At 29.8% G+C, this 8,932-nt stretch overlaps 1 long non-coding RNA gene across 3 annotated transcripts; it reads left to right on the top strand.

Moving 5' to 3' along the window:
* Positions 1 to 3,857: 3,857 nt before the first annotated feature.
* On the top strand, positions 3,858 to 5,791 carry LOC110915023. Of its 3 annotated transcripts, none has more exons than XR_004883294.1 (5): positions 3,858 to 3,975; positions 4,105 to 4,237; positions 4,330 to 4,872; positions 4,955 to 5,397; positions 5,517 to 5,791. It is a non-coding gene; the product is annotated as an uncharacterized LOC110915023 (long non-coding RNA). The 3 variants fall into 3 exon arrangements; XR_002578695.2 differs by having other exon boundaries at positions 3,864 to 4,237; positions 4,330 to 4,377; positions 4,702 to 4,872; XR_002578694.2 differs by having other exon boundaries at positions 3,864 to 4,237.
* The last annotated feature ends 3,141 nt before the right edge of the window (positions 5,792 to 8,932 follow it).

The raw sequence follows: 8,932 nt of genomic DNA, 5'->3' as shown, positions 1-8,932 counted from the left end.
ATTTGTCATAAGTTTACACATATGTAAAAGTTTTGTTCTTTTATAAAAAAAATAATAACCAAAAGACAAAAAATATTGTTTTTTTTTTTGTATAAAAATTAATAATCAAAAGACAAAAAATAAAAGATAAGTTGTTATAATTGTAAAGTTTGTTTATTTTATTGGTTAAATTATAAAGTATAATTTTATTCTTTAGTTCATAACTTTTTATAAATATCCACATAGTACTCATCCAATAAACTTTAAGTTTAAAATTTTTCGTTTTTATAAAAACAAAAAATAGTATTTGACTCGTAAGTACGTTTTAGAGCTTTAACTTAAATTGTTAAATTTCGGGTTTTTACAAATATAAAAAATATATATTTTTATAAGATTTCATAAACTGTTTTTATAAAAAATAGGATGATAAGAGTTTATATCTTTATTAACTTTATATCATACTAAGTTCAAATTTTTAGTTCCTAACTAATCTTATCTATATGAGTCTACTTTTAACTAATAATCCCTAAAAATATGCAACACAATCTACTACTATGTATCTAGTCAAGTTGGAAAATAATTATTTTAGAACTGACTAATATTATCTATAACAATATAGTTGAACTTATAATTCCTAAAAATTTGGAACACAATTTAGAATTTATCTAGTAAAGATTGTAAATTTCTGAAGTATTTTATTTATATTACTTGTTATAAAAACGTGTATAAAATAATTATTTTTTTTATTAACTTTATATCATAGTAAGTTCAGTTTTTTAGTTTAGCTTTAAAGTTTATTACTTTATTACTTTTTAATTAAAAAATGCAAATTATTAGATTAATATCCAAGAATAACTGCAATAATTATTTTTTTATTAGTTGACTTATAATTCCTAAAATTTTGAGACATAGTTTACTATTTATCTACTAAATATTGTAAATTAGTATTAAATAATTCCTAAAATTTTGGGATATAGTTTACTATCTATCTACTAATCCGTAAATTAGTATTAAATAATTCCTAAAATTTTGGAATATAGTTTATCTTCTATCTACTAAATATCAAAGTTTTGTTTTGTTATAAAAATTAATAATAAATAAAGTATAGAAAAACTGTTTTAAACATGTAAAGATTTGTTAATAAAAAATACTAAACAAATGACAAAAAATAAAAAATAAGTTGCTATCGTTATAAAGTAAGTTTATTTTGTTGGTGAAATGATAAAGTTTATAATTTTATTGTTTAAAGTCCATAACTTTTTTAAATATCCACATTATACTCATCCAATAAACTTTAATTTTAAAATTTTCGTTTTTGAAAAAGTAAAAAGTAAAAAATAGTAGGTGACTTGTAGGTACGTTTTAAACACCTTTAACTAATGTTAAATTTCATTTTTATAAATATTTAAAAAATCATATTTTTATAAAACAGTTTTTATAAAAAAATAGGATGTAAAAGTTTATATCTTTATTAACTTTATCTTTTTATTTAAGAAATACAAATTATTCGAAAAATCTATAATATTATATAATTATTTTTTCATATCTCGTGTCGTCCAACAGTTTTTCTAATAGAAGGCACTAATGGATATATACGAAATCCTCGTGGAACATGACTGTTAAATTGAATAAGTTTAGTGTGCTTTGTAAATACAATCTTGAATTTACTCCAAACCAAGAGGTAGTTTTCATGTTTTGGCCATTCTTGGTAATCGAATTTATCTCTTTGGAAATGATTAAGTACGAACATATAAATTATATAATACGAACATGATTAAGTACTAAAGTATATTAGTTCAATCGAGATGTAAATTATAAGTGCAATAAAATAACACAAAACATAAACTTCAAATATAAAATAAACTTTATTATTCATGGGATAGTCTATATCAAACAAAAACAACTGAAAATGAAAAAAACATAAAAACACTTGATATATTTCATCTAAAAGCTCTTCTTTTTTGATCCGTTTTTCTTGTTTGTGCTCGAATCAGCAGTATCATCTAATTCATCTTCTTTCTCATCGTCCTCAGAATCATCTAAATTTATAACCTCAGCCCATTTCTATTCAGAGAGTTTCTTAGATCTTTTCTTTTGATTCTCATACTTCCGATCCTTAAAAAACAAAAATATAATAAAAAAGTTAAAAAATGATTAAATAAATTTAAAAAAAGAACAAATATTGAATAAAAAAATTTAAAAAAGATTAAATAAATTTTAAAATTACCTCTTCACTAAATTGATGTTGAAGCTTAGACTTGTATGGACTGAACATTGCACCATAAGAAATAATTTCAACACTATTATCACCATCATCCTACAATAAAACACCAAATAATAACATAACGAACTTGTTGATATGAAAGATTATAAGTGAAAATATTACTTAAAAACTAACAAAAGCTTGTTTGACAACTGGGGTGTTTAAATTGGTGTGTTGAATCTGAAAAATCAAATAAGTTAGTATTCACATAAAAGTAAATAAAAGAAAACAATTATTTATTATTGCGATATAACAAAACTTATCATAGAACCATAGAACCGACCTTAGATTTTTCAATATCGCATGCTTGTTTTTTCGCATCAAGTGAATTCAGAACTGGCTCCATATTTTAAATCTGTTTAGCAACAGAAGTGTAGAATTGTGAGTGTTTGCTATGTATTTATAGTAGTCTATTAGGGTTTAGTTTTAGATTGGTCATCCATTTATTTAGGAAGTTTGTTGTGAGTTTTAAGTTTTTAAAATAAGATGCACATATCCTGTTTAGTTTGTTGTGGCATGTTTAATAGGAAGTTTGTTGTGAGTTTTATCTATACTTACTATATTAAACATGCCACAACAAACTGACTCTGTACAAGTAAAATTAGGGAATATTTTAGTTTATTAATGCCGTTCAAAATAAAAAACTTGGGTAAAAAACAAATGTTAATGCACGGTAGCTAGGTAATGGTCAAAGCTGGCTTGGGTAAAAAACAAATGTTGGCTTTAATCAATTGTACATTTACGCATCGGCTATTTGTACTTTATGAACGCACGGCGAAACTAAAAAAGACAACTATCGAAACGTTTAAAAAAATGTGCCGATCGTCATGGTACCTTCGGATTTTTTTAAAACATTACGGGTTGTAAGATATCGCAGGAATATATTAAAGAATTAAAGGGGGGGGGGGAGTGTAACTAATTACCCATAATTATGTTAAATGTCAAGGATTTAAATGTAATAGATTGAGGGACTAAAAAATAATTATGGTTTAAAAGACCACTTTACCCTCATTCTAAGGGTTTATTTATAAATAATGTGGGAAGAAGTTCTTAACTTTTGGGAATCCTTCCCTCATGTATTATAATATAGTATAGATTATATTTTTTTATAATATATTTTATGACATAAATTAAATGGGGTTTGTATTTTATGCCATAATTTTAACTTAATAAGAGAAATTAAATAGATTTCATAATTTAAATATGATATTACAGATTTATACTATATTATATTTTTTTACAATATATTTTATGACATAAGTTAAATGGAGTGTGTATTTTATGCCATACTTTTAACTTAATAAAAGAAATTAACATAGATTTCATAATTTAAATATGATATTATTATAGACATTTGTGTTTCTTAAGTAAATTTTAATTTTAATATATTAATTTCAGAAAAAAAAAATTCGGGTTTAACGGGTCGTGTTCGGGTCAACCCACGAAACTTCAGGTTGTGTTCGGGTTCATATGTATGATATGATTTTCGGGTTCGGGTTTATGTAAAATTTTTGGGTTCGAGTCGGGGTAAATCCGCAAACCCAAAAAAACGACCCGTTTAACACCCCTATGTTTTGGTATAGAAGGCTAAAAAAAAATCATTCACTCCCGTTATCTTTCAGTCTTCTTTCTTTTCCCTCCTTCCAAACCCTAAAATTATTTGACTTCCCTCCCATCCACAGTTTCGCAAGCGAGGTTTGCAAGCGATGAACAAGATTTGTTTCTTTCAACAGGTATCTATCTCTCTCGCGCCCATCGATTCAGAATTTCAGAAGTTAGTTTGCGAATTTCATTACTTGAACCAAAGGTTTGATTATTTTTAGTGTTAAGTTATGTATGTGGATGATATAAATTGACATCAGATGAAGAAATCAAAAGTTTTAAGTTGGCTTCTTGAAGTATTATTTGCATTCAGGAGTATCCCTAAATCATATGGTATAGATTGATTTCATTGCTGCAGAGGAATTGTCTAGAGATCACAGGGATGCCTTCATGGTAGACTTGCTCTGCTAGTCAAGCTATGTTTTCTTCAATTGTGTTTATGTTAAAGTATTTTTTTCATCGAATATTGTTCTCTTTCTATGTAGGAATTTGTCAAAGAAAAGGTTCACGGAGGACAAAGAGCCAATTGTGAGGTAGCTTTGTTAAATTAATTGTTATTGTATTGGACATCAATTGGTTGGTTTGTACTTTGTATTATATGTGGAAACAGGGGCACAACATAGTGGGGGCGGTCCCCTCCCGAACTTTTCGCTCAGTAGTGGATAGTATGTAGTTTTCGTATAGAAATTTTTGGGTATATACGTTTTTGACCCCTGGTCAAAAATCTCAAGCTTTGCCACTGTGTGGAAATATTATTTACTTATATCAATAGGTTGGTTTGTATTACACTAAAGGCTGGAATGGTGGGTTGGCATTATGCCCTCTTAAAACTTCTAACTTTGCCTTTTTTTTTCTAGATGGTGGTGGAAATTCAAGCTAGAAGATCAAAGTTTATGGATAAGACTAATCTTGGATATTCATCACACACCTAAGACTTGGCTTTAAATTTTGTGCTTTAATTTTTACACAGGGACACTTTCTATCTTCTCTTAACAACAATCTCTAGCACTAAAGGTAGTCTCAAGAAGGTGAGCTTGAACTCAAATGAAATTGCGTTTTGCTCATTTTGTAGTTAATATATCTTTGTTTTTCTGTTATTCTTTTTAGCAGATGATGATGTTGTTGGATGTTTAGACACGAGGATAAGATCTTTTGTGGCTAGGCGCAATGCTGTTACATCTGTAGTGTGGGCTATCAGGTCATGTTTTTGTTTCTTCATGCAAGTTACAATACATATATATTGATGTCTTGGGGTAATAAAAGACCTTGACCAGTTATTTTGTGTGGTATCCTTCTAAAAAGTTATTATAGTAGTCTTTTTGAGGTTTAGAAACGAGGACTGTACGTTCAGAAAATATATAGACTGTAACTTCAGGCATTCAATCTTTTCATTGTTATTTTTGGTAGAGCACTTGTTTATTTGGGCAACGGATATGGTTTGAAGTAAGAATGTTTACCAAAATTCTTGTATTATGTAGGAAGTCATACTTGTAGAGCTTGATGGAGACATAGATTACTACATGCCTGTTGAACTTGGAGGTAGTGGTGGAATGGTATGCTTAAAATATATTTTCGTCTCTCTGTGTTATGCATTATGTTTCGCTAGGCAATTATTTTATTTATCTAGTTATTACTTTTATAAGGCTTATTTCAACTAATTTACATGTTGAAGTTGAGAAAAACTAGTTGCTGGAAATGCGCTAAAGGATTGAAGATGGTCATTATAGAAAAAACAGTTGAGCTTGAAACTATGCGAAAAGAGTTTGCCAGCCAGCGACACAACTTGGAAGCTATGATGCAGAAGGTTATGAAACAAGTAGTTGAAGATCGAGATGAGTAGAATGTTTTCACTTTTTTATTCTTGTAATTGACTGTAGAGTTATTTAACTTTCGGCAAACATGTTGAAGTACACACTTTGATTATCAATGATATCTTTGTTATTATTATTTTCGTGTAATTATTATTGAATTTATATCAATTAATAGCAATTGAACTTATGTTGCAAGGTTGCATTTGTGTAAAAAAATGTTGCTTGTGCTATAAAAAAGGTTGCATTTTTCTATTAAAAAATAATGACAGTTGCATTAGGCCTAGAAAAATGTTGCATTTTTATAGAAAAAGTTGCATTTGAGTGTAAAAACTGTTGCATTTTTGTAACTAAAATACAAAAAAAAAGTTGCATTAGAATGTAAAAAAGGTTGCATACTAAAAAGGTTGCATTTAACTAGTAAATGCAACACTTTAAAAAAAGGTTGCATTTGGCCTTTAAAAGGTTGCATTAGATCTAATGCAACTGCTTCTAATGCAGCTCCCGATAAAAGGTTGCATTAGGCCTAATGCAACCTTTATAGGGCCAAATGCAACTTTTTATCGGGGTTGCATTAGATTCATTTTCTTGTAGTGTATGTATGTGTGTATATATATAGGTGTGTGTATATATGTATAATTTATATTCGTGTATATACATGTTTATATATGTATGTGTATATGTATATGTACATGTACATGTAAAGTGGGGTTCTAGAGTGAACACTATTATATTTGGGGAATTGAGTGAACAAATCATGGCCATTGATTTATATCGTCAAATCGTAAAATACACTAGTTTATACACTAGTGTATTTTCATCATCAAATCCTGACCATTGATTTATACTTGTGTATTGATAATCAAGGGTCAGGAATAGTCCACTAGTGTTCATAATCAAGGGGGTTGTTCACTAATGAACCTAACCCTCTATATGTATATGTATATGTATATGTATATGTATACTAATTAAAAATACTAATTCGAGTCGAACCAATGCTTGGCTCGTTTACAAACTGAACCGAGCAGAGCGGCTCGTTTACAATCGAGCATCAAATCAGACGAGCATTTTTCCGAGCAATTTCCGAACGAGCGGCGAGCAAACGACGAGCTACTAGCAATATCAACGGCCCTACTCCAAAGGACGTACTTAACGCGTTTAGACATGCAAACAAACACATGCAAAGTAAACATGTTCCAAACCAAAATCACATAAAACTCAATATTAAACACCTTAAAGATTAGAAAATAACTCGGCGATCAGTAATAGTAGCAACTATATTTTTTTAATCTTTTCTCAGACTTAGACTCCACTTCTCTTTGTAACATACACTTTTGTTTTTCAGTTTGTTTGCCTTTTTATCGTGAATATTTACATCTAGCTAGTTTGTGGTACGTACAACACATTCCCAAATATATAAAGTATAATTATCTTTTGTAGCGACTTGCTCCCGTACAAAACCGTTTAATAATATTTTAGCTTCATTTCAACGCTCCATTACAACCATAATGCACTTGGTCCAATAATGGTGAAATGTTTCTTAAATTATAATAGTATCCAGAAAAAACCCAACAAGCAAATACATTGATAGTAAAAGATTTCAAGACAACACATATATGATTATTAAGGCTGGCAACGTGTTTCTTTGCAAAAAGAAAAATAACCTCTTTTTATTTGAATAAGATATAGATATACTTTTGGGAATATCCTTGTCCATGATAAATGCCTTGGCGACATGTGGCAATACAAAACCAAAATCATTGACGATTGCAAAAGTAAATTGGATTGTGGCTTTAGGCCAATCGAATCACGAGGGAACACATCAACATATGCATAGTTTTTATAGGATAAAAGATGAAGAAAGAGATGGACATTACAATAAAGTGAGAGAGAGAAAAGGTTACCTGTGTTGGAAAAGCAAGGCGTTCCTTACGTAAGATGTTAGATAACTAGAAAATAAAGACGACACTTGGGTGTTCATTAGTTGGCCAAAGCATAACGTGTCCACAAATGGGTTTCTTTTGCCTTTTCTTTTTAGGATTATTGATGGTGAATATGGGACTTTAGGATGCTATATCGTTTTGTCATTAGCTGTGATTAATCAATCAAATCTAGAATCATACTTGAACACGTATATATATATGTGTGAAGATAATAGCGGTATCTAATATTCTCAATATAGGTTGAGGCATGGAAGAAAGACAGATGCTTGATCGAAATGATCAAGCTAATATGATGGTATTCTTTAATCATGTAAGATATTTTAGAGATGGCTGACGAATCGAAGATGCTAACTAGATAGTTAGATAGATAGGTATATTAATGCACGCATAACTCAAATGAGGCGTAAATGATTTGAAATGTTTGGTAGCATGCAGATATAAAGGAAAACTGATAATCAAATAAGTGCATTCTTAAGATGGAGTTGTGGCCTCATAAAACTCGGCTTCTTCATTGTTTTGTTGAGCTAAGCATTTGTTATTAAAAGGTTTAATTAAAAAAAGGGATTGGTCAAACGCACACACAAACATACATTTGCAACTGAAAAAAAAAACAATCACAAATTTTGCGACCGAAATCACACTAATTGCAAAACTAGGGACCACCACCAATCCGGTCGAATAACAAGACAAACCAGGGCGGTCGCAAAACATAGTGGTAGCAAATTGGTTGTAAGCATGGTGGTCGCAAATCTGTGCGATAAAAACTTATGTAAGAAATCAATAATGCGACCATAATCATGACAACAATAAACAAAACAAAAGTATTGTAGCAAAATTATCTAAGTTAAATAGTTAAATGAATCATGATACTTCCGAGCATTTTTTAAAGTAGATGTTCGAATCAACTCTTTATAATCCATTCAGGGCTGACTTGGTTGTCACTCGTCAGTTGCTGCTGAGGTTTCAAATTTTCAATCATGATTCACCGACTCATGAACAATATTGAGTCGTCGTTCATTTTTTTTCTTTGCTGCCACACCACCGGCCTTGAATCTTAATATTATTTAATTGGCTTTAGGTCATTTTGGTTTATTTTAGGACGTTAGTTGGGGCAGGACCTTGATATTATTTCTTTATCAGTATGCCATCAATAGGTAATCTAAATTGAATTCACCAAATATTAGTCCGAAACTAATTTAGTTACCCAGTAACATTATTTTTACTTCGCGCTCTCCCTTGAAACCCCTCCACCTTTTGTGGTCTTAGGGGGTGTTTGTTTTTTGTGAAAAGTACTTCTGGACCTCTTATGTCTGCCCCACGCAGACCACGCACAGACG

The sequence above is a fragment of the Helianthus annuus genome, chromosome 16 (assembly GCF_002127325.2).
Source record: "Helianthus annuus cultivar XRQ/B chromosome 16, HanXRQr2.0-SUNRISE, whole genome shotgun sequence".
In the NCBI taxonomy this organism is placed as follows: Eukaryota; Viridiplantae; Streptophyta; class Magnoliopsida; order Asterales; family Asteraceae; genus Helianthus; species Helianthus annuus.
The sequence above is the reverse complement of the archived record's forward strand: the minus strand, read 5'-3'. Positions and strand labels throughout refer to the sequence as shown.